Source organism: Topomyia yanbarensis, chromosome 3 (genome assembly GCF_030247195.1).
Source record: "Topomyia yanbarensis strain Yona2022 chromosome 3, ASM3024719v1, whole genome shotgun sequence".
NCBI classification, from domain to species: Eukaryota; Metazoa; Arthropoda; class Insecta; order Diptera; family Culicidae; genus Topomyia; species Topomyia yanbarensis.
This window is the reverse complement of record NC_080672.1, coordinates 280,934,060-280,960,532: the sequence shown is the minus strand read 5'-3', so window position 1 is coordinate 280,960,532 and position 26,473 is coordinate 280,934,060. Positions and strand designations below refer to the sequence as shown.

Below are 26,473 nucleotides of genomic sequence, written 5' to 3'. Positions count from 1 at the left end.
TGAGACAAAGAAAAAATCGTCTAACAAAACAAGAGCAAGAAAAAAAGGAGAGCATGATCGCACGAGAAGGCACTATCAATTATTCGCGTTTCGTTTCCACATTCGTAGACAAATCTATCAAAATATTCAAACGCAACAACGGTACTCATTCGCACTTTACTTTAGCACATTGTTCCAAATCGGACGTTTCGGCTTCCAAGCTGCATGCTTACACTACTTTCGAATATGTAGCCTCTAAGACACAACCCTAGGTTTAAGAAGTTCATATTTCCCTCCCAATCGAATGATACCAAAAAAAAAGAAATGGAAATAATTTGAATTGTTGCTTGTTTTGTCGTACGACCGAGATAAGTTTAGTTTTGTTGATTAATTTTATCCGCTTTCCACGCCGCTTGGTTGTGCACATGGAGATGGTGAACTAAACCAGTTGACCACCAAGCAAACAGAGAACAACGGAAGGAATATAAATTAATAACTAAAAAAAATCCAATACGATTAAAGATAAAATTAAAACAATAAAATAAAGAAACGAATTTTATACAAGCTATATTTAAGATAATTTAAGAAGGAAATCGTAAAAAAAAGAAAGAAAAATGAAATAAAAAGAGACTCTATGTTACGTAAGTTAAGGCAATCTACTCTGTAAGCTGTAGAGGTTTTGTAACAGAATTCCATTTGATTTAGGAGCAAACAAATGCTGCTAAGAATAATCCGTTATTGGCGAAGCGATACACAGAATAAATTACTTGTTTAGTTCTAGTGCAAGGTTAGATATGGCAGGATTGGTGGCATACTGGTAAATCTGTGCTGTTTTTCGTGGTATGACAGTTGTAATGATGCTTAGCGAATTTCACGAATGTTTGTAACTAGACATCGTTCGACTTACTGGTGCGCAACCGATGCAATGGTATCTGACAATCTATACTACGAAAAGTTAGACTCGTGTAAAGTAGTAGGCCAATACACGACCGCCGTAACTACTCCACTCAGTAGACAAACTGTAGGATTCTTTTTACTTCAAATTTCAAATTTTTATTTCATATTTGGGACAGCGATCAGAACACCACCACTCATTGCGTTGCCGAAAGTAATTTGATCACGATCGTTGCGATATACCGTATACTTGTCCGAATAACGTAGAGGTGCGTAGCGACTGTTGGAAATATACGGATGTGATATGGCTTTTCAGTCGATAATGCGATTGCGTCGATTACTGTGTGATCTTCGCCTACGTTTCGATCCCACTATTGGATCATCATCAGGGCCTGAGAAAATTTTATTTATTTAGCTAATTAAGGACTTTTACACCAGTTGACATTAAACAAAACAGAAATACGAAATATTAAACATCGTTCAAAGCATATCTTACTTGACTACATCGACGAAGTGCTAATTCGTATTTCATACGAGAGAATGTCAGGTTCGAAAGGGTTGAAGAACTGCTTATAGCCTGTGGTTATTGTGTATATATGTTATGATTGGGATGGATGTCGTGGAATATTAGCACTTACGAAAAATATACATTCAGATCGTGTGAAATCGGGTTTTTCTGTACCAAAAAGTGGCAGTTTTGTCGAATATATCACTAAAACTTATTTGACGGTAATGGCAGTTGTTCACCTATATGAGACTACTACGTTTGGACTGTACTCCTATCTGATTGTTTTTGAGAATTTTGGGTTGGAGTGATAGTTTGATCGGTCCGGAGAGAGCTTTTTTCCCTCAACTTTTTCACATGCGATAGTATATTGGCATAAGTAGAGTTCAGTCCCTCGGTATCTGTGCGGCGGTTGACGGTGTGTTGAGTTGTTGTGATATGACACATTTCGAGGATCGGGAGATTGGAAGTTTTGAAGCTGTGGTCTATAATAGATGGTTTTTTCAGATTGAAGCGGTGTTGGTGGGTGATGCAGTGCTCGGGGGCTCTCATGTTTTTTCCTTTAACTCTTGTATTTCCGGGTCTGTGTATTGGTAACCAGCTGCTAGTTTCTGCTCAAGTTGGTTGATCTGTGTCTGGTGGCCATACATTCTTGTTTGGAGTTGGTTGACGGTCATTCCCACATATTTGCTTGGGCAGTCCAAGCAAGATATTCGGTAAATCACCTTGCTCTTTTGCATTTCGTGAACAGGGTCCTTTGGATTACCGTATAATCTTTTAACCGTGTTGCTGTTGCTGGTGGATATCTTTATATTCGGCACGTTCTTACGTAGTATTTTGCGTATGGATGGTGTTAATTCATTAATGAATGGCAGAGAGCGATATAGTGTTTGTTCAGCTGGTTCTACAGTTGCCTGTGATAGCTGTGGAGGTGATGTTTGGTGAAGTAACCGATTGATCAGATGTTTTGGATAGTCGTTAAGTTTTTTTTTTTTTTTTTTTTTTTTATTTCAATTATAGAGGTTTTAACCTTAAGGTCATTCGCCTCTTCGGGTTAGAAAAATCTCTTAGGAAAAATTTCTAACCCTATGTGCGGGGTCGGGACCCGAACCCAGGTGCGCTGCGTACAAGGCAATCGATTTACCAATACGCTACGCCCACTCCCCTCGTTAAGTCTGAGATGTTGAAAAAATTAATTAGCTAAATAAATAAAATTTTCTCAGGCCCTGATGATGATCCAATAGTGGGATCGAAACGTAGGCGAAGATCACACAGTAATCGACGCAATCGCATTATCGACTGAAAAGCCATATCACATCCGTATGTCCGAATAACTACAGCGAGTTTATATTGTTCAGCCATGTTTCTATCAGCACAATGATGTCCTGATCTGCATCAGATGTAGCCACACACTGCTCGTCGATCTTCGAGCGCAGTCCCCACACATTCTGGAAGTATATTCGTAGCAGTTGAGATAAGCCATCATCAGGGTTTGAATTGCTTATCGCTAGACGAGTGGCGGTATCTAAGCTGGAGCTGTGTGGTCCATCGATTGATTCAAGTAAATTCGCAAAATAATTGAACGCGATTGTCGGAAATTCCTGATCCGACCCATGTAATTGCTATTGACCTTGATGTTGCCGTATCCTACCATTTGTTTATATACTGTGTACTCGCTGCAATACAGGCACAAGGCATCAAGGCTTAACCCACGAGTCTTGTTCTTTCTGTTGCAGTTGATACAGCACATAACAACAAAATCATATTCATATGGATATGCTCTGTGGTTACCTACATATATCAGATCCTTATTATATTCAGTGCTTTTGTGGCCATCATTACAGCACTTGTAACATTTCACAATCCTGCATCTTTCCCAAATAATATTTACCCAACCATCTTCCACCAAGGCATCATATGCGTTTTGATCAACCTCCACGACAAAGTGATGTGAGGTAAATTCAGTGTACGTTTTTTTGTAAAATAAGTATGATGTATAGAACAAAAGGTAAAGTTATCAAGTGCGCGAAAATAGAAGCTGGTCTACTTAGAAACCGGACACGTAGATCCAGGTGTTGAAGGTATTTTATGTCCCTTACTCCAACGGTGTTCGAATGAAGTATTGAACCCTCTGTGTAGTGTTTTTTTTTTTCAATTTTCTTCGACATTAATTTGATAATTTTCCAACTCTCAATTGAGCAATCATAATATCCTAGCCGACAAAATTTACCATATGGCTCCACTGTAGCACCTCCCAATTGTAGTGAAAGCTTACCCAATATCGCCAGAGCTTTAGTAGACTTTTGTGAGATTAGATGAAAGTAAAGTCTCCAGGCACACTTGCTTATACAGTCCATCGTTTTCACAGCTGCATATTGCTGCTAAGATCATCCGTTTCTGAGCGAATTTATTGGCGCAAACAAACTCTCTGGCCACAGTAGGAGTAAAGTTCTCATTACTTCTGCTGTGGACAGATACAATTTTTGTCGCATCCCTGACCTAAAAAATAATTTGACATAGGTTTTGTGAACCATGAAAAAGTATGCTTCGTTAGCACCCGGTTGTGCAACTTTCGTTGCGTATTCTAGCCAATAGATTCTGTTTCATCGTCCTGTTTGGTTAATTGGAGTATCTTGCTCCCAGTTGGATTTTCTTAACGGTATTACGGCTGAGCCTCTTTCTGGGATAAAATAATTGAGGATAAGAGCAGGGACTAAGTTCCGAGCTGTATCTAGAAAGATGAATTTCGTAGCTTTTCGAGAACCTACTACGTTGCGTCGATCATTTAGAACTTGGTCTGTTCTCCTGGCTGAAAGTTCTAGTTTAATTGCACAGAAGATGTGCTAATAAATGCTCATAATAAACATGCAAAACCAGCAAACTCTTGGTGATCGGGTAACCAGAATACTTTATTCCGAGATGCCAATTATGGTAAAGCTAATAGACTAAAAAATTTAATATTATTGCTGTCGTCTATTCTGGGTACACTGTTTTCTGCTAGTTGTACACCCAGGTTTTTTTTTAACGCGGGGGATACGTACCGCGTAAAAAAAACCGCGTTAATTGGAAAATCCGCGTAAAAAACGCGTAAAAAATCGCAATAATTGAAAATCCGCGTAAAAAAACTCTCAGCAAAAGACTTTTTGAAGTTTTTTTTTACACGTATTTCGCAATTAATACGGTTTTGCTAAAAATATTCTAAGTCCTTTTGAATGCAAAAGAGTTAGAAGATTTTGGGAAAGATGGGAGAGACGGGTCTGGAAGACTCCTTATGGCCCGCAATATGGATGTTTTCGGAATGGTCTTGACGAGTAGGTGCCAGAAATATATGATTGACGCCATTTTAAAATCCAAGATGGCAACTTCTGTTTTAGCAAAATTCGCTATAACCCAATCAATATGGATATTTTCGGAATGGTCTTTTGACGAGTAGGTGCCAAAAATTCATGTTTGATGCCATGTTGAAATCCAAGATGGCGACTTCCGGTTTAGCGAAATTCGCAATAACCCATGCGATATGGATATTTTCGGAATGGTCTTAACGAGTAGGAGACAAAGGTCGATGTTTGACAACATTTTGAATCCCAAGATGGCGACTTCCGGGCTAACCATATTCGCTATAACCCAGTCAATATGAGTGTTTTCGGAATGATCTTTTTTTACAAAAACCGTGTTAATTGCGAAATCCGCGCAAAATAAAACTGCCAGAATTCTTCTGAGTTCTTTGCATTTAAAAGGACTTTTGAGAAAAAAGTCTAAGTATTTTGCATCCAAAAGGACATAGAATATGTTCGCAAAAACCGCGTTAATTGAAAAATCCGCGTAAAAAACCGTGTTAATTAGCAAATCCGCGTAAAAAATACCGCGTCAATTGAAAAATCCGCGTAAAAACCTCGCAAAAACCGCGTGAATAAACCTGAGTGTATTAATTTTCTTTCATGGTGGTGAACAATGGTCAGGTTTTTCCCCTGCCGTTTGCTGATCATTCCATCCGCCTTCTCCCTCGCTACTGTTTGCGTCCATGTTGTCATCGCTAGAGTAGCTCTGATTTTCACTGTTAGATGTTTGGTGCTTTTTGTGTTTTCGAGTGGCTATTGTGTAGTTGTCTTCTTTCTTGTTTATTTTTCCCTAGGTATGTTAAACATTGGCTTGGGGATACAGGGGAATATTGTTTGTCCGGATTGTATTGTTTGGCCGGCTGTCTGTGGTGTATCAGCAGATATCGAAGGCTGTTTGGTGGTGTTGGTTGTGGACGATGAGTTTCCTTTAGTCGACTTATCGTTTTGTGCTGTCTGGTTACAGAACTGATACGCGGATGTCTACCCAGGGTATGCGCATAAGGTTCCTCGACTGTAATTAACTCCTTGATATGATCTGCCCTCACACACACGGTGATATTGTTTTGACGTTTTCATATTGGACATCTTACACGTCGTTCTTCGCTACGAAACTTTGTGTATCTGCTAAGGAGATGAAGCTTATTTGTACTACTTATCTCGTATGGTGTAGTTGTATTGTGACACTTCTGTAATCACAAGTTCCATTTTAATCTTGATCTGGTCTTAGACTGGCTTGGCGATTGTATTCTCCTGGAATGGGAGAAATTTATTTTGTGTTTCACTCATTTCACTCGGAGTTGGGGGTAACGGGACTTAGATGTTCTATAGTATACTCATACAAGCTATAGCAGAGTGGCGCGGGTAGTATTTTTTGTTTGCGTGTCGTTTGCGAGCGGTTCGTTTTTCTATTGTTGATCTGTACGAGATAAGGGATCAGACTGATGCAGTTTAATCTGGTACATCATTTATTAACGACTAGTTTCATCATTCGCTAATACATCTAATAAAGAGTATGCTTTTAGTTTCATTAAAGGTATTCTATGCCTTACATTATTTTGGATAATTTTTTATATCCTGAATGAATATTTACAGTGTGGTGTGGGTTAGAAAGATCGTTGAAATTGAAGTTGTCTTCGAAGGCTACAATATTAAGTATAGTTTTAGAACTCACATTGCAAAATAGCAGATTTAAAGACTACAATCTCTAGACTGAATTCTACAGATTTGATTCAATTTACCATATAACAAACCAGATTTACCAGGTGCCATTTTTGAAGCAACCAGGATAGAAAGATCAGATAGAGTACGCCGCTAGCCAAATTCTATGTATTTTTGCTGTTAATAAGCTGTTTTTGTTGTTTCAATGAGTGTAGAAAAATCAAAAGCGATGTTAGAAGGAACTAAAACTAACAACAGAGATAGACCCCGATTTCGATGATCATTCGTTTTCTTTTACTCAATTATACGCTGTCTTCTCTTCAGGTTGAGTCTGCTTTGCGAACGTCACAGACATGCAAAGATTATCAAAGCCCTAGAAAAAAGCCGAACGAACACCTTGTAAAACAGAGATGCATTTTTAAAAGCAAGTATGGATCTAAATTAATGATCAATGGACGTAAGAAGAAACATAATTGATTACCATTCATGTAATTTGTTATAATTAAGGTATGTAATTAAAGATGAACGTCATTTCTTTGACAGGCGCTAGTTTAGCTAATCGACGTTTGATTTTTCTTTAAGACAAACTGTGTAGTAAATTTAAGTCCCTTTTGTATTTTGCAACCCTTTTAGTATGGAAGAGACCCGATTTCTTTGGTCAAACCGGATTAGAAACCGATAGACTCGTCGCCATATCGGAGCTAAGATTCGTTTGTGTTGAGTTCTGTATAAATAACACAAACTAAGTTTGAGATGTTATGCTTTACACGCGAAATGCAAACTAATGCAACAATGATTGAAAAAAAAATGCAAACTGATTCAACAATGATTGATTATCACTGTAGAGAGCCCACGAACGGATGCAAAAGCAAATGTTTACAAAAAACAATGACACGTGTATATAAGATAACAAAAAAGAAGCAAATAAGTAATTATAAGTAATTAAGTGATATTTTTCAGTAGTTTTTGAACGAAAATAATTAGTCGATAAGGGAAAGCGCAAGAGAGAACGTGATACCAGATGAGAGAAAAGCTATTTTTATGAAAATTTATAACTGTAACTGTATTATTAGAGGCGAGAGTGAGTCTGAGAACGGTCGGAGTAAAAAAGCGTTTTTAACGAAACCGGATACAGTGGAAAGAGCTAACTAGTATACTATTTCCCAAAAATTTATTTGGACTGCAGATGATGAGTACGTGATTTGGTTTATTTAGCAAAAAAATGGAAAGAAAGATAGCCCCTCAAATGGAGTCCTACTCTGAATCAAAATTCTCATAATTGTTAATAAGAAAAGTTCTATCAAATTATTCCTTTGAAATCAGTCTAAGTTACTTTTTTAGACTTATTCAAAATGTATAAGAAAACATAAATAAATCTTTATATCAAACAAACAAATTACTAAATGTTTTGGCATCACGTAAAATAATAATTGTTTGCATCTTAATGTTCTAGCTTTTTATGAAACCATCACCAGAAGTATAAGAAATCAGTGACACTGTAAACACCGTATATTTGCTAGCTTTTCTGCTGCTGGTTCCAGTAAGAGATATATTTATTAAACATTTGAAAAAAAAGAGTGACGAAGTAAAAAAATGAAAAAAGGAAGCAAGGCTTTCGTTGTGCAAGATATATTTAATATAGAATTGAAACGTTAAGTACATGATATAACTTTAAATCAAAACACCGCTTATTACAATTTATCTACTGAAACGGAAGCTTGATAATTATTCGCACGCAGCAAACCGAGTGCGACGTACGCTCGACTTCAAAGCTAGAAAACGAGAGCAGACAATTGTAAATTTATGATCAGTTGCAAACCCATCTTTAAACGGTTGGATTTACACTTGGAACAGCTGACTGATACGCAGTGGTATGATATAGGCTCCGAATATGACGACGAGGTTCTCTTATTGGTTTTAATCACAATTTAATATTACATTGAACCGAAGTGAAATGAATGAAAGTTATAGCTTAAAATTCTGCTATGTGCATACTAAATTTAAGAAAAAATAAACGTACGTTCCTGTTACAAAAATGAATCGAGCCGTGTTTTCTTCACTTGTCTAACTTTGCTTGTCCGAATCGCCCGGGGCACTGCTGGTGGGTCATCTCCGTTTCCGGGCGCTATGTTGTTTCTCTGAATGACATGTCATACGCCGCTAGGTTAGAAGCAACCGACGACATTTAGGTGCAACATTTTACTGTTTTTCTGCAGCACTCCCCCGGGAGCCATAGATCACACACAAAACAGCACTGTAATTAATGTTTGTTTGTTTGTTTGTTGTCTCGTTGATGATGAAAATTGTGCCGTCTGTACCTAACGAGTGCCTACGTAACCAGAACCGCTGATGGGTAGTTAGAGTAGTCGTTCCATTATTCATCTCAGTGCTTCTTCTCATCCTACCCCTTTTTGTTCCTTTAGTTACAACCGCGTCCGCTATCTAAATTCACTGCATTAGCTCAAATAGTAGGAGATCTCTGAATCAAATATTAACAAGTTTGTTGCATTTAACAGTCCGTTTTTCACTGTGTTGCTCCTTAGCACCGAAACAATAGATATTGATACTAATTTCAGTACAATCCATTGATTATCGGGTTAGTATTCTATGAAATTGTGTGACAATGAACTGAAGATGGGAACTTCTATTCAATATTTTGAGTTGAAGGGTATCATTTTTCACAGAGCTGAACGAACAAATGTCGAATGTCGAATATATCCAAAAGTGTACCCCTTGTTTATCCCGACTCTATGTAACAGCAAAAATAACCATGGTGTAATTCAGTATGAATTAAACATCCATTCGATTAGGATCTTCAACAAAGTATCGTAAAATGCTCTGACAAGAGACCTCGTTGAAGACACCGACTTTCTAGCTGAACTGATTTTTATGTATAGTGAATTGTTCGACACTACAGAGAGTAATAGGCTAGTTTATAAGCCAGTCGTCGTATGGTCGAGTCCTAATCAGGAATGATTTTTAGTTTAAGTAAGCGGCACATAAGCCCTGAAATTGGTTCCAAAGTCTGTCGATACAGAAGGTCAAGTTCCACAATGGAAAGAAATGCTAGGGCCTGGGCCATCAATATAGATTTGATTGTTCGTGTTTACTAAAAACGAATTGACGGATGAATTTACATTGTTAAATGAAAAATAAGGTAATGGTGTTATAATAATTGGTTTATTCCACTATCGCCATTACATTCATCTGAATCTGAATCTTCGTCCGAGTCCCTTAAATCCAAACACCATGAATGTGGATCTAATCGTCGTTTTGATTTATGATTCATATGCCGCTTGCTTGTAACCAAGGGATTCGATGACTCCAATAAGAGATAAAAGGAGTCTGCATCCGTTGCGATTCTCGAATTTTTTCTTGAATTTCCCACTCTGACTCGTCATTATCTCGGGATTTTAATGTTTCCTAGGACAATTGGTGAATCGGGACGGAGAAATTGTGGATGATGCTAACGCTATGCATGGAGGGACCGATTCCACACCAGCATGGTTGGTCTACTTGTTGCCGGAGCTTCACTATGAACCTTTCGTGGGTGATCTGTTTTCCTTTATCACATAACTTTCAGATCTATCAACACGCCATTTGATTGCATTTGCTGCACCTGTATCAGGAAGGAAGTGATTTTAGTTATATTTAAACCAGTAGGGTGCCGTGGTCGGTCCGACGACTTCGGATGGAGCATGGCGTCCGATTCGCTGGCGACCCATGCCCGGTGCTTTGTCGCGGTTTACTCGACTAGTCCCCAGCGATGAGTCAAGCCTACTCTGGTGGAGAGTTTTCCGGTGCTCTCCCCAAACCGTTTCTCGCTATTCATCACGCCATTTCCGCCGTAAGAAGCGTCACTACTCTCTTGACCGCGTTCCACGCGTTTACGTCTCTTATCCTTCTATAGATGACATTATCCGGATTGATGACCGGTCCTCCCGTTTTAAGCATCTTCCTACGCGTTCGCTTTGAGAATTTAGTCGTGGCCCGACAGAAGCTGTCTTCACCTTTCCGTGCTTTCTATTGACTCACGTCCATAGGTTTGGTATGAGCCAATCGGTTTTCTTTCCCTTCTCCGATTCATGCTGTAACCTTACCATTGAATCGATTCTTATCATCTTCCTCACCTTTCTAGTGTTTCTCCGATTGTAGTACTTGATATCCTCCGCCAGGATGATGCAAATGGGGATCATCGTGACTCGTACGGCCAGGCTGGAAATCCATATCGCAGAATCTATGACAAGACACCGGATAGCAGACGTCTCGTGCTGCTTCTCTGGCCGCATGAGCCTCGCTTTTAGCGTTCGTTGCATCCGCTGAACCGCTTTGCGGTTGCTGACCAACAACACCTCCGTCTTGTGGTGGGCTATTTGCAGCTTGACCCCGTTCATACAATCGATCGCGTCCATTGCCTCTGTCACAGACACCTTTACTTCATCAAGTGTTTCACCCATTACGTCACGTTAGTGACACGTCGTCCGTGACACCTACGGTTTTAACTTTCCTGAGCAGCCGCAGTGTCAAGACCCCATCGTGCATCCCATTTCAAAGAGTTGAACCGAGAATGGAGTTCTCGTTCGTCTCGTACAGCAGCGCTCTGCACTGGAAGTAGCTCTTCAGGATCCAGCATATATTGTTATTCTGTGCAGCGCTGCAGAGATGGCTCCCCAGCTGGCGCTGTTAAATACATTTTTCACATCTATCATTACCACAGCGCAATATCGATCTCCTCTTCGCTTCCGTTTAGATGCCTTTTTCTGCACTCTCCAGCACTGTCCATATTGCATCCACTATCGATGATCCTTTGCTGAATCCGAACTGCATCTTTGACAGTCCGCGCTCGCCCTCCGTAAATTTTGTAAACCCGTTAAGAACGATTATTTCAAAGAGTTCTCTGAGTGCATCCTGTAAATATATAGGCCTATACGAGGACAAATCACCTGGTGGCTTCAATGGCATCAACACCTGCTTCTGTACCTTCTACATCCCGAGGAAGTGCATTCATATAGACACTTCTCATTCCACATTTGGTATTCCATCAGCACCGAGGGCTTACTGTGATTTCATTCTCTTCGGTGCTTCTGAGAGCTCATCGTTAGTTACTTTCCAATCGTCCGTATTTGCTCCTTCTTCTTCGCCGTACGATGTCGGTGGTCAGGTAGATGGGTCGTACTTCGAGAAGACCCCCAACGATTATCTTCAGCTTACGCGGACACATGTCGGCGGGCGTGGACGGGCCCTTAATTTTCGCCATCATGACTTGGTACACCCCAGGGATTTGTGTCTACTTCTCGGCACAACACCTTGTGGCAATCTGATTTGCTATGCTTGATTTCCCGTTTTACAGATGCCCTAGCTTCCTGAAACGCTGCCTTGCGCTTTTCTCTATCTGGCTCTGACATTGTTCCCTGAGCCCGCCTTCTGGCTACGGGACAAGCAGCGCGTAGCGCATTAAGCGTCTTCTTCCAAGTAAGCTAGACGCCATCTATTTCGTGGCTCCATTTTTGGCGGCATTGTAGCCAGGCCCGTAGCCAGGAGTTTATTTCGGGAGGGGCTTAAAAATTATTGCATAAAGCTTTTTTTATTTCGATTATAGAGGTTTTAACCTTATGGTTATGGCCTCTTTTTGGGTTAGAAAATTTCTTTAGAAAAATTTCTAACCCTATATGTGCGGGATTGATGAACGAACCATGATGAGCTGCGTACAAGGCAATCGATTTACCAACTACGCTTTACCCGCCCATGTATAAAGCTTTTAGTTCTAATTACTTCATATTGTCACTAGAAACTAAACGAAATTTTGAAAAGTTCTTGATGAAAACAAAGCCAAATCTAAGACAATCCATGTTCTTTGTCACAAAAAAGGCTATAGTACATCAACGAATTATTGATGTTTAATTTGATTTTTATTATTTATTTTTATTTACAAGTTACAATTTACTCTCGTTGCAACAATGGATATTCTAGAGTTCTCAGTATTTATGCGCTAACCGAATATGACAATCCTTGACGGTGCTGGAAAACGCAAGGTGTTCTAAGCTACACGTTTAAAAGGTGTAGAAGACGCTAAATCGAAATGAGTAGAAAAATATCCATAAAATGTTCGATCGAAGAGAATGTCGAAATTTGCACAAAATCTTCTGATTTAGCGAACGAATTGTAGATGGTTCAACTTCTATTTTCTTGATCTGGCGTTCTGTAACTATTACCAGTTCTAATGCATCATGCTAACATAATTTTTTGGCATACCCCAGTTAGGAAGGAGGATCTTTGGTGATCAATAGAATCAAAATATATGGGTCATTCCACGTCTGATTTACAACCAAAATTTGAATTCCTTCCAATTTTGTTTCTTGCATTCATTAGCTAAAAATAATTGACTCGTATTTTTTATTTTAGCTGAATATGATTTTTTTTCAAATTATTAGTTTTTGAACTTTTGAAGTTTATAACATTGATCATTTTTCAATCACTTATAACTCGGAAACGATTCGATATATGGAAAAAAATATTAAATAAAAAAGTTGTGTACTCAATGAGCTTACTGAAAAAAAGTTCAATTTCTTTTTGTTATATAACTTATGAAATTTGCAATTGTTTGAAACAAATTGAATTTTTTTAAGTTGAACCAATTTTTTTACTTATTATTTTCTTTAAATATTAAGAATCATGTTAAAATGATTGTGCAAAAATTTGGGAGTGGATATCAAAATACTTTGCGAGATATTATAATTATAAACTTAAAACAAGGCAATTTTATACCAAACGCCTAGTGATAGGCCTATTGTAATTGAAATATCTCGTAAAATACTTCGAATTTCTTTCTGAAATTTGTATAATATAAATTATTATTTATTTTATTATAAATTATTTGAAAAAGCTAAAAAGATTTTTTGGCTCTACCCTGAAAAAAAATTGTTTGTTACTAATATTTGCATAATGCATACATTATTTAACAAAAACAAATATTACAAAAAAAAATCCGCCGAGATCATCCAAAAACGCAGCTTTTATTATTTAATGCTTTTTTCCAGAAATAGTTTCTCAGTTATCAGGGAATGAAAAATGTCCAATTCTATTAAATTTATAAAACTTTAAAAAATCACTATATTATTAAAAGTCGATATTTGTATGTATATGATTTATGGACTCCGAAACGGCTTAACCAATTGCCGTAAAAATTTATGCATTGTAGGAATTTTTTATGGAGCTATTGGTGGGGATTATTTGCCTACAAGATGGCGCTTCGGAACAAATTGTGTTTTCCTCCTATTTCGTTGAAAGTCGCATCAACGCGCGATGGGTATTAGCTAGTATTTTATAAAGTTCAAAAACTCATAACTTGAAAAAAAATATCAAATTCAGCCAAAGTAAAAAAAATCGTGTCTATAATGTTCAGCTAAAGAATGCAAAAAAATGGAGGGAACTAAAATTATAGTTGTAAATCGTGGAATGACTCGCATTCTGCAAATTTAGGATTTTTTGGGGGTATTCTAATGTTAAAAGCAAATATTTTTTTAAAGTCCCCCGAAATCAAATTTATTTTGATTACATAACTATATTAAGAAGATTATGTGAAAATTTCAGAATGGAACTCGAAGTGTTTTACGAGATATTTTAGTTATAACAGGCCTTTCACTGGGCGTTTAGTGTAAAATTGCCTTGTTTTATGTTTATAATTGTAATATCTCGCAAAGAATTCCACTGCCAAATTTTTACACAATCTTTTTAACATGATTTTTAATACTTAAGGAAAATAATAAATAAAAAATTTGGTCCAACCTTAAAAAAATTCAATTTGTTTCAAGTAATTGCAAATTTCATAAGCTATATAACAAAAAAAAATTGTGATTTTTTTTGGTAAGCTTATGTGAAAACGCAACTTTTTATTTAATTTTTTTTCATATATCGAGTCGTTTCCGAGTTATCAGTGATTGAAAAATGTTCAATTTTATAGACTTCAAAAGTTCAAAAGCTAATAACTTGAAAAAAAATATAATATTTAGCCAAACCAAAAAATACGTGTCAATTATTTTTAGCTAAAGAATGTAAGAAAACATTTTGGAAGGAATTGAAATTTTGGTTGTAAAACTGACGTGGAATGACTTATGTATTTCAATGATTTAATCAACTAAAGGTAACTGCCCGGAATTTAATCTATTCAAGAAAATTGTCCACAAATCGAATGAAAATCACTTAACACTGTTACTACTATCATCTAATTTACGTAAAATTTTACTAAATGCATCATTGCTGACAACATAACTAGAAACTATAAATGTGAACAAGCTCAATAATTTTTTTTTAGACTGTAATATAATGAAAACATGAAATCGAAACAATAATTCCAACTTATTGACTTATAGACTCAACTAGTTACAACATTTTAGTCGCTCTCCGTGATAACCTACTGATGTCTGATCAATCTATCGACACGTCGTTTTAAAACTTACATAAGCATTAATTAGAAACCATCGAAAGCGACTAAAATGCTGCTGGTGGTTGCAACATTTAGTTTATTATGGTTGATTGACTAATATGTGGTTTAGAATCAATCGATCAATTGACATCCGAAGGAAAGTAAGTGTAAAATCACGTCAGTTAGTCCTACCGCTACTGTGTACGTTTCTGTATATCAACAAAATTAGTAATGTACGATTTCGTGGGTTGATGAACACCTCATGAAAAACGCTGGTTTACCACTTTTTGGCTTGTTTACTTTTTCACGTTTTTTCTTGCTTATTGTTCGATTTTCCAGACTAACAGTGTTTCAATACGGCCCGCATTCCCAACATAAAATGAAATTGAGTGTCAATAGAAATACTATTGCATTAAAATGATGCGAAAATAAAAAAAACTGTCGTCTCGGCTACAACTATTTCATCAGCAAATTGAAATGTTTTTGTTTAGCACGCTTGAGTGAGAGGCCTGACGTTTATATTAATCGTACAGTACTCTAATCTTTTACAGAAATACAATTTGCGTATGATTTAACTAACTTTCTTGATTAAGGCCAATATCTAGCACAAAATGAGTTTTGTTAGATGACATCACTAGCGATAAATGTTAATTTTGGGACAGTTTTTGTACTCAGTTTTCTATGAAACTTCTAACATTTTATTATATAATTCATTTATTTGAGTCGGTTCAATGCATTAGCTAAATGAAGCCTTGAGCCTTTAATATATTTCCACGATGTAAACAATGAAAATGATAAAACGCTAATGGTTGTCCAACAGATCTCGTGCGATTGACCTGTTTACTGACTGAGAAATATTTTTCATAACCAACCACGTCTTGGTGGTCGTTCATATCTATCTTGTACACTTCCGTATTATTATCGTGGTAACTGCCATGTCCATGTTCGTGAATATCTGATTTCATTTTTGTTTTGTCCCCTTACGGGCCACCAGTATCGACTTCCTCAATGATGATGCTGACTGTTAATTTTGAGATACTAGACGCAGTTTTTGCCGTCAATATTATATGAACAGTAGCCACAAATTTGGCAATTGTTTGTTTTTCAGGTAATCGTATTGGAGACTATGGATGTGCAAAGATGTAACGTGTATAATGATACTATCGCATGGCGTTCTGTACGTGCAGGGTCAGCTAGGACGAAATCCTAGCTGATCCTGCCGTCTAGTATCTAGATGTGTCCTTTATAATAAATTCCACTTTTCCCAAATGTGACAGGAATCTTTTAATGGCCACGGTTCAAATAAGTTAAGTTTGTTTATTGGGGCTTTAACTTCCTGGTCGTTCGCCCGCGGTTCAAGTAAGTGGTATCAGATCTTGTAGCCGAACATTGATTTTCTCATCATCCATATATATGAGAATCAACCACGTGTTACAAGTTGCAAAATGACTGGTTTCTCCTGGGATAATTTGTTGAATAACATAAGTACTGAATGCCTGACAAGGTAGAACTCGTTAAAGGCGAAGTTCGTAAGCATAACCTCTATTTTCACCTTCAGTAAATATTTCCCATCATGAAATTCGGTTATGCAAAAATTCCGGAAGTCAATAGCCTCCACGTTTGGCTGGAGCACCACTTCTTGCTTCTGCGATTCAATCATCCGACGGATCACCCCAGCAAGAATTAAAGTAACAGTTTCTTTTGTTTTTCCGACGAGTCACACAATATGACAGGAAGTGTGTTATCAGACTCGGCATACTGAGTAGATATCGATGTCTTCGGTGGTTCGAAATAGCAATCTTCCTCACCATTCTCCCATTAATTTGTTGAAACCAAACAAGACACAATTTTTTTACGAGTTACCGAAAAACATGTTGCTTCTTAAATTCATTTTTGAAAAATTTCGGGGGGCCCCCTAGCCCCCCCTCTGGCTACGTGCCTGATTGTAGCGTCACAAACCGTCACAATCCTCCTTGTTAGATCAGCCGCATCCACGTTCTCGGTCCCGCCGTTCTGCTGAAATGCCTCAACGGAAAGGCCATTGTTGACAGTTCTCGTCTTCCACTTTCGCTTGCTGGTCATCCTTCTCCGTGCTGCCGCTGGGCTCCGTTGGCCGATACAGTGGCACATCAGCTGGTGGTACTTATCTCATACTCTTCAATCCATGATCGGCGTCGGTGAAGGGTCCCTCCAAAATGTGCTAATGGAACATTCATTGCACAATCGTACGTCTTACTTCGCTAGAGCTTTTAGCAGAATATATCCTCTTGTGTTGGTTACTCTACTCACCCACTCTATGGCTCAGGCGTTGAAGTCACCACCAATGACTCCCGGCTTTCGGTTGATCAACTGCTCCAGCATTAGGCTGAACTGCTCCACTGTTCATTGTTCGTATGAGCGTTCTACTACTTCTTGAATGAGGAATCTGCTCATAACTTGTATCGCAGCTGTTCCCGATCTATCCGCCACCCAGTTACCGTTACCAAGGGGGAACTTGATGCGGAGCTGCAATCAATGCGATGTCACACATAGCCCCTCTTGTAGAATGCCACAACAGTTCCTGTGCTGTGGGTTATCTGCATTACCGTTGGCCTTCAGTCGCCCTCTTGAAGGCAGGGAATTTAAGCCACTCGTCTGAATGTCGCTTTCGTCCGCTGAAGTGCAAAGCATCGCTCGCAAGATGGCCCGTTTTCCCGCATTTCCAGCATACGCGGATATATGCAAGCCCCTGCCAAACGTCCAAAGCCCAAACATTTAAAGCATTTCTCTGGTTGTTCATTCACTCGAGGGGCGGCTCTCAATGGGCATCTCGACCATCAAACCGTAACTTTGACCATCTCCAGTTTGCAGCGATTACTGGTAAACGAATAATCGTTGTTTGGTCCTCCGTACCCTTTCTTCAACCTCGCTCAGGTTGCACTGCTGCTTTAGTGCAGCTCGCAGCTCGTCTTCCGTCGTGATCTCATCCAGGTCCTTGCACACAACCATCGCCTTCTGGCATAAGGCTATGACTTTTGCCTCTTCACCCATTGATTTGGCAATAATCTCCTGCATAGTCAAGTTATTAATCGTGGGATCTACCTTTAATTCGAAAAGTATCTCACCTTTTTGAGTACGTCTAGTTCGTTCCACGTTTTCCCCCAAACTCCTCAGCTCCGGATCCTCTCTGACCTTTTTGAGGAGCGCTGCATACGTCTTCGCGTCATTGGCTTTGACGAGCACGGCTTTTGACGCCTTCTGACGAGCCGAAGGTTTTCCTTCAATTTTTCTTTCCTGCTTTCGCTTTTGCTGTTTCCCGTGTTCCTCCTTCCGACCTACAACGGTACTACAGCTTTCTCCCTGTTGAGTGACGTGCTACTCTTCGGCAGTAAGAGCGTCCTTGCGCGTCTGCTTCTGGGGCCCACCTGGTTCGCCAGCTCCTGGCAAGGTTCTTGGCCCCTTTGGAGTCACGGAAACTGGCGTGTTCTCAACGCCACGGAGGGGGCTAGGAAGTTAGTTGCCTGACCCGACACCAATGCTTGCTCAGCTATATCAGCCCTCCTAATGTCATACTCCTTCACAGTAGATACTAGCGCCTTTCGAATTCCGAGAACCATATCATTGTACCATACCATTGTTCTCATGGACATTGTTTTTCGCATTCACAAACTTGCGAAACTAATTTAGTACTATTTTCGGCTTCTGCGGGGTATTGTTCACCCCGCTCTGCTCTGACTGCTGCCTCGGATGTTGCTACTACTTCTCCTCTTCATTCTTTCGCTGAATAACTTCAGCTGCTGCTGCTGGTGGTGATGACCGCATCAAACCACCTTTAGCGAACGGATTCGCCACGCCTATTCCATTTGTCTGGGATTCAAATCTCTTTGGCGACATTGGCCACCATCATCGGTTCCGGAAGCCCCGGCGGAAGTATCCAAATTCAGAATAGCTGTCACATCGGTTTCTCTGAGATGGCTAGACCGATTTGACCAAACTTAGTCTCAAATGTAAAAAATGTTTCATTCCCACAAATGGCCAATAAATTTCATCTCGATCTGACTCTAAATCTCACTTCTAGAATTACATCACATTCCTAACTACCCGATCTCGGGGGAACCCTCACAAAGCTACAAAAGGCCAATCACCCGGTAGATAGGTATCAAGCATGCACACATTCACACCACGTAATAGTGAAACCACCAGGTACTGTTCTGGAAATAATAATCTGTACATAACCAGGCCCGATGAGAGGGGGAGGCAGCCAAGGCAATTGCCCTGGAGCCCGGATGATATTTGGGGGCCCGCGATCTTACCCGAAAGATTGGCGAACACGTCCGGTATTCATAGAAGATCAAAAAATAGCAATAGTAATTTTTTTGTAATCATTCGCCTTAATAAATTGTTATATGATGAAATCGTATAAAAATGAAAACTTTATTTGATAGTTGACACTTGTTAAAACAAACGTTCTTAAGGGAGTTGTCTACTTTGTGTACAAATTGAAAAACCTGTTTTAATCCACCTAGTGGTGCAATTGTGCCTTTCTCATTTGTCCAAACTACGATTCCATGGCTGGTTATGTTCAATACAACGGTGGAAATGTATATTACATATTCAGTACGATTTGCACATACATACAATGGACCGACAGCCACTATCTTGAGATGCTATGTGTCGACAAGCAAACATCGCTTAAAACCAGCGTCGGATCAAGGAAGAAGATCCGGGGGGTCCGAACCTTGCCGAAAATTTTCAACTTGTTAAGAAATTTTAAACTAGTTTCAATTTTCAAGTAGCAACCCCTCACTGGATACTCTCACCTACGCCTAAAAACCTAACCTTTCTATATGAGAAAGGCAAAAAGGTGCCAAAGTCCAAAAAAGTCAATTTTCACCAAAAAAAAATTTTCGAGCCCACATCAAATCTCGACGTTCCATGCATTTTAAAGACATTTGGCATCAAAAGTACAAATTCGATTTGGAAATTTTCCCCTTTGAGAATTTTTCATTTCAGTTTATATGGGAATTTGCTGTGTGGTCGCACTCTTCAACCCGTTATTCTGGAACCAGAAGTCCAATCAACAATAAATTCAATAGCAGCTGATGGGAAGGTTGCACCTTTCATTTGAGACCAGATTTGTGCAAATCGGTTCAGCCATCTCTGGGAAACAGAGGTGACATTTTTTTTCCACATACACACATACATACACACAGACATTTTCCGATCTCGACGAGCTGAGTCGAATGGTACATGACTCCCGGCCCTTCGGGCCGGTATTAGGTTACCGATTTTTAGAGTGATTGCATAACCTTTCTATATGAGAAAGGCAAAAACGTGTTTTATTGCTTGAAACGACGGAATAAACTATAAAATTGTGAGAAGCCAATTTAAAGTATTTTCGAAGAAAGCAATAGAGCGTCAAACAGAAATGCGAGCGCACAGACAAACGCATCCGTCCTCTCCCACGTTCGCTTTTATGCTGGTAGTGCCGGTTGTTGGCATGGAGCATGCACATGCACTGGGCGTGATTGTTGTTGAGAATATTTGTTCCTGTCAGATCCGTAGATATTGGTTTTGTAGCCGTTTGTGGTTTGGCATAAGATAACAGTGAGCTGTTTACGATTATAGTTGGTGTCCTTTTCTTAGCTGGTGTTGCACAAAGTTTTCCGTGGTCAGTGGCGGCGCTAAGGGGGGGGGCGAAGGGGGCAACCGCCCCTAGCGGCAAAATCAGGGGGCGGCATTTCCTACTCAACAAATTTCTATTTCATTTTTAGTAATTGTTCAAGTTTTCAAGTTTCATTAATCACGATAAAAATCAAGTGCGGAGGAAAAGCTTGAATTTATATTAATTTCGCATCTGTTGACAATTGAAAAGGTAGGAAATCGGGACGACGGATGTGATCGAACAAAACTATGAGTTTCCGAATATCCTTGTAGTAGTGTGAGTATTAGACCCGCAACAATTTTAACTTTTTTCGAAACACTGTTAAATCAAACGGTAATTGGCTTTACATACAATTTGTCAAATATGAGCTTTTTTCGAAAACTCTAGTTCACTCACAAGAATTTTCAAGTTTGTATGTGAAAATATATGAAAAATGGGCAATCGAAACAATAAGTTCAGTACAAAATGCCAGCATCAATTTGTGCATCCTAAAATCTGCAGATATACAGCTTAAGGTGTAACATTACCGAAGACTGCAAATTGATACGATTTTTCAGTAAAAAGATATTATCATGTAAAGTTATGTGGTGCCTCTCTTTCTCGCACAAGCTTAGAATAGGAAATTTCGAAAAAAAAATTGGTTGGTCTTCAAAGTTAAAAAACTTTTTAAGCGAACCGCCAATCAATATGCGATCTTTAACAAAGCAGTTCGTTATAAGCTACGCGACCGCAAGTTTTGAGGTATGCAGAGCTGCTGTGAATTTTTTTTATTGGAATTTAAGTTGTTATTTCCGAATTTCCATATATATTACTATAGAAACTTGAAACCTCTTGTGGGTGAACTAGAGCTATCATAAAAAGATTATATTTTGCATATGATTACCATTATCAATTACCGTTCGACTTAGCAGTGTTCCGAAAAATTTCAAAATTGTTGCCGGTCTAGTGAGTATGCAGACTAATTTACTGGAATTAAACCAGGCAGCCCTACCATACACAGGGTGTATCAAATCAACTGTTACAAAGTTATTGAACTTTTTTTTGTAAACAATTTGTTTGTCTTTAAATGTCTCTACCGCAAAAAGTATATAGGTAGTGTGTTTTCAATCTTTTAATTCCATTGGAAAGGTGTTTCTTTTCCTGTTACGTGTAACGGCTGCGTTGGTCCAGCATAGGCTATAAGACAACCGGTCTAATAAGTGTTCTATCGAAGGTTTGTTTCGTGCGGTAGCGTATGTTATTTGACCGATTGTTTTTTAGGAATGAGTGGATCCGAGAGTTTAAAAACAATAAGGCCGTTGAGAAGGGCTGAATCACGGGTGAACTTCTAAAAGTCTAAAAAGTGACCAGCTGTGAGAAGTGATCGGGATGATCTGCGTGGTATAAAGAATGCCTTCGGATTGGTTGAATGGCCTCATATGTCCTATCTTCAAGAAGGACTAAAAACTCGAACATAATGTCTTCCGAGACATAACGACCATCAATGCCGCCTACAAGATAGTCTCTCGTGTTCTTTTGAGGAGACTGCGTCTGTTGGCTGAATCCTTTGTTGATGAATATCAAAGCGAGCTTCGAGAAGCACGATCGACGACGGACCAAATGCGACAAATTCTGGATATATTAAGGAAATATAACTTGCGGACAAGACAAAGTACGTGGTGGCTGGCAGAGAACGTAACAGTTGTGTTGGGTTTGAGGTGGAAAACGATGGGGTACGGTAAACCAATTTATATATCTTAGAACACTAGTGACAAATGATAACGATGTTAGCCGCGAAGGAAAAATGCATGTTGCTGCTGCGAATTTGGTTTACGTAGTCAGCTAGAGTCCCACAGCCTGAGGATGCGCGCAAAACTTTCTCTATTCAAATCGCTGATACTCCTTGTTGCTCTGGACGGCCATGGATGTTGAAGGAAGCAGGGTATTGACTGCTCGGCTTGTTTGGGGAAGAATTCTGCGTTCAATACTCGGCAGCACAGTAGAAAATGGAGAATGGCGCAGACAGTACCAAGTATACAACCATGCTGACATTGAAAGGCTGATAAAACACGGCAGACTACAGTGAGCTGGGCTTGTAGTGCCGAAAGACGAAAGAGATACCAATTAAAGTTATGACAACCTTATCAGATAACCTGGAAGAAGTCGTCAATTTCGAGGCAAACACCACTCTCGCTGGCTGTGCACAATTGAGGAAGATGCGCATGCGGTGAACGTCTATGGAACCGGCGGTCCAAGATCGAGTAACCTGGAAATCTAAAATACATTCAGATATGATTTGAATTATCCGGTCACTAGGTCACTAAGACAATGATGCCGATTGATAGTTTGTTAAGGCAAATTTGATATTATGATAGATGCACTTGGCCGCCCTTTCACCTAGGGACGTTTGACAAGCAATTACATACAAAGCTGAGGCACGAGCTGGAAGCTGGCGAACACTGGGAAGTATTCACCATTCGGCGACCTTGTTATTAGTATAATAAATAATTACAAAGTGCCGCAAACTAAAAAAGAATGTACTTTTCAAGTGATCCAGAAAAGGTTGCAGGTGTGGTCAAATACAATACAAACCCACGTTCGATTAAATTAATAGACCCTTAAGACACTGATTTAGAGCATAGAACTATTTCTCGGGTCTAAAAAATTAGTAGCGCGGTCATTTGTTATGTTCTTTTGTTAAAAGTAATATGCGCTATTTTTCATAACAATCGGTTAATAAATGGCAGTATTACTAATTTTTTCTCTAAATTAGAAACTTGCTCGCATGAACTTTCAAGGGGACGGTTTCATATAAAATTTTCAAAAAAAATCGAACAGATGGTAAAAAATTACACTCTTTTGAAAATTCATTATACAAGGGGCGGCAAATTTAATTTTTGGCCCCTAGCGGCAAATCATCTCGCGCCGCCACTGTCCGTGGTGCAGTGTTTTTTTGTAGAATTCGCGCATGAATATTCCATGGTTGCATAACCAGAATTGTCTGATAAAACGTACCATTTGGTTTGTACGGAAGCATTCTCACCACAAGAACAAAGGATACCCGGGAAAACGCGAAGTTACAGCTCTTATGAAAGCCACTGCTCCGTATCTTGACATAAATTTGTTAATCACGATGTCAGAGGCGTGTGGAGATAATTCGTGTAAGCACATCTCTCTAGAGCCCTTGCCTGTGTATACGGGGATGATGTTGTTAACGTGGCAGCTTTTGTTGGTGCGCTGCATCTTGTTCCGCGAATGTTTCTCAATGTTCAATATGGTGCATTTGCATGGCGTTAACTTCTCCCGGGTTGAGCACAATCTACACATTTATCAAATATTTCACTTCCCGAGTAGCTGGTCTTATAGGACATTTCCAAAAATAAATAGCAACACAATTCGCCTGCAGTCGTTTTTTCCGTGTGTCTACAGCGGAACGATTTTTAGTTTCTACTCTGGGCGAGATGAGAAGGTAGACTGATCTTAATTAACAAGTAATAAAAATGGATAACCTTTTTGTATTTTTAAAGCACGTTAAGTTCAGTTCATCCATCAGCAGCAGTACTCGGTTTCCCACTGTACTCGCAGTTGTTTAATTTGCGTCTTCTTATTTCTTTCTGTGTCTATATTGTTATCGGGTCCTACATATTCTCACAGCATATCAAAACCGGCTCCTACATTGTTTGTTATTTGAACGTACATAAAATCTACGATTAGAAAAGAATTTCTTAGATTCAATATGAGATGAACTTTTGAAATATTTTTGATGTAATAATTTTAAACGAGAATTTTGAACTGCATCTTCTACCTTTTTATTTTGCTTACAATAAAAGCTAAAAACTGCTCAATTACAACCAGCAAATAAATCATTCCGTGTTTCGCTTTGTCTGCACAGTAGAAGCCAAATGTCGTGTTCCAAACCACTATGGCCAATGTTTACACCCTACAATTTCACCATGTAAGATATAGCGTGCTGATTATATTCCAGACCATCAATCAAGCAGAAGTGTTTGTTTCGCGAAATGAAATATATCCGTTCACTATTTAAATAAAAATTCCTCCGTGGGTTGGAAGTATTATTCCCTGCTATTGTAACACCCGCAGATTGTTCAGAGGCGCAGAATGCTCTGCTTTAATTGCTTTGTGTAGTAAACATAAGCACTAATTTAAAATTCTAGATAAGCTATAAGTTAGCATTTCCATTGCCTTCATGTAATAAATGATGATGCAATAAATTTATAATCAAAATGCAAATTCTGCACGATTTTTCGAAAAAAAATACAATTGCAAATATAATCCACAAAAGACGTTTGCGTAATATCAACCAACATCTGGGTAGAATTTGGATTAAACCAAGTATACATACAAATCTTCTCACAGATCAGTGATCAAACGCGTATACGAAATTGAGACGAGGTTTTCGACTGTGGCTCGAATCCCATTTCTATAGGCACTAACTCGTCAATTTAAACAGTCGGTTTGTCAAACAAAAGAAGAGAGGAAGGGTGGGTGGGGTGGGTCATGGCAAGGAACAATTCTCCGATCAACGTGGGGAACGTGCCATTGGAGCTAGACGCTACTGCTTCCTGATTCCTGAGTACACGCAAAATTGAAAAACTCGTAGCTGTGGCAATTTTACCCGATTTGGATACCACGGAATAAGAAACTGTCGAAATTCACCTGTCTGGCACGCTATCTGTGAATGTGGCCAGGGCCGGCGGAAAGGGTGGGTAGTATGGGTAGTACTACCCACTCGAAAAAAATCGAGTGGGTAATTACCCACTTGAAGTTTTGAACCATTTCAAAAAATTTAGATGCGCAACGCATGTATCTCACACTACACACATTTGAAAACATCGATCTACCACAATTCCATTTGCATAAACGAACGTGATTTAATGTGAAGGTAATGTAAGCGTGTGCATTGCGAAAAGGGAAACAATCCTTACTAATGGACCCCTCACCCTATGCTTTCTACCCACTCGGGCGTAAAGTGTTTCGCCGCCCCTGGATGATGCAATATGAGTCAACCGGAGACTAATAGAAACCACGGCCTCACGAGTTTCCCATGGCTGAAGAGGAACTAACTCATACTGAACTAGATGGCTTTGACTTTGACGCGGCTCTCGACGGCCCTGTACATAACTAAAGTTAGTTATAAATTGATCCCCAAAGATTCAAACCGACAACGCGATGATGAAAAGAAAATCGCTAAAGTGTGTGTCAAACAACTTGCATTTGCACTTCTAGGCCACTGACAGCCAACCGAAGTCTCATTGACCAGAATGACCACCATATACGGTTCCGGATGTGCCCGGACAATAGGCCACTAATCAAAATTAACAAACTAATATTAGTTTATCGGAGACGGTTGAGTCCATTAGTCAGCAATGTCGACGTCTATAAAATTACGTACGGATCGGTTATATGGTTCCGGAAACATAGACTGAACCGTCCAGTCAATTATGAAATTCACATTCAAGCTAATACTAAAATATCCCCAAAAAATTTCAAAAATCGAAATCGTATTTTTGACTCCAAATGCATAAAACGCCAAGATTTTATGGCAAATGTAAAAAATAAAATTGGGAAAAATCGAATTTTTAGAACTTTTTTTGTCTTTCTCATATAAAGAAAGGCTATACAATCACTATGAAAATCATGTTTTAATCGAGGCCCGGAGGGCCAAAAGTAATATACCATTCGATTTAGTTCGTCGAGATCGGAATATGTATGTATGTATGTGTGTATGTGTGTCATTTAAAATCACACAACTTTTTTAGAGATGGCTGAACCAATTTACACAAATTTAGTTTCGCATCGCTTCCTATTAAATTTTTAGTTGATTCGACTCCTTAGACTTCGTGTATGTTTTACGAATGAACCATATGTCGGACTGAGCAAAACTAGTACCAACCAATCCGCTTATTATCCCCATTTTTCATTGAACGCTTGTCCCACAGTGATAGTACAGCACCTAATTTACATCATCAGCTTCAACGGGCTTCAACCAATTTCATAACTCAATGCTCTCATCGCTGCTCAGTCAAGTTACT

At 39.0% G+C, this 26,473-nt stretch overlaps 1 protein-coding gene across 1 annotated transcript in view; it reads left to right on the top strand.

Annotated features, from left to right (window-relative positions):
• The window catches only part of LOC131693382 (Krueppel-like factor luna), a 153,744-nt gene that overhangs the window by 114,773 nt on the left and 12,498 nt on the right, over positions 1-26,473 (top strand). The gene's annotated exons all lie outside the window — the stretch shown is intronic.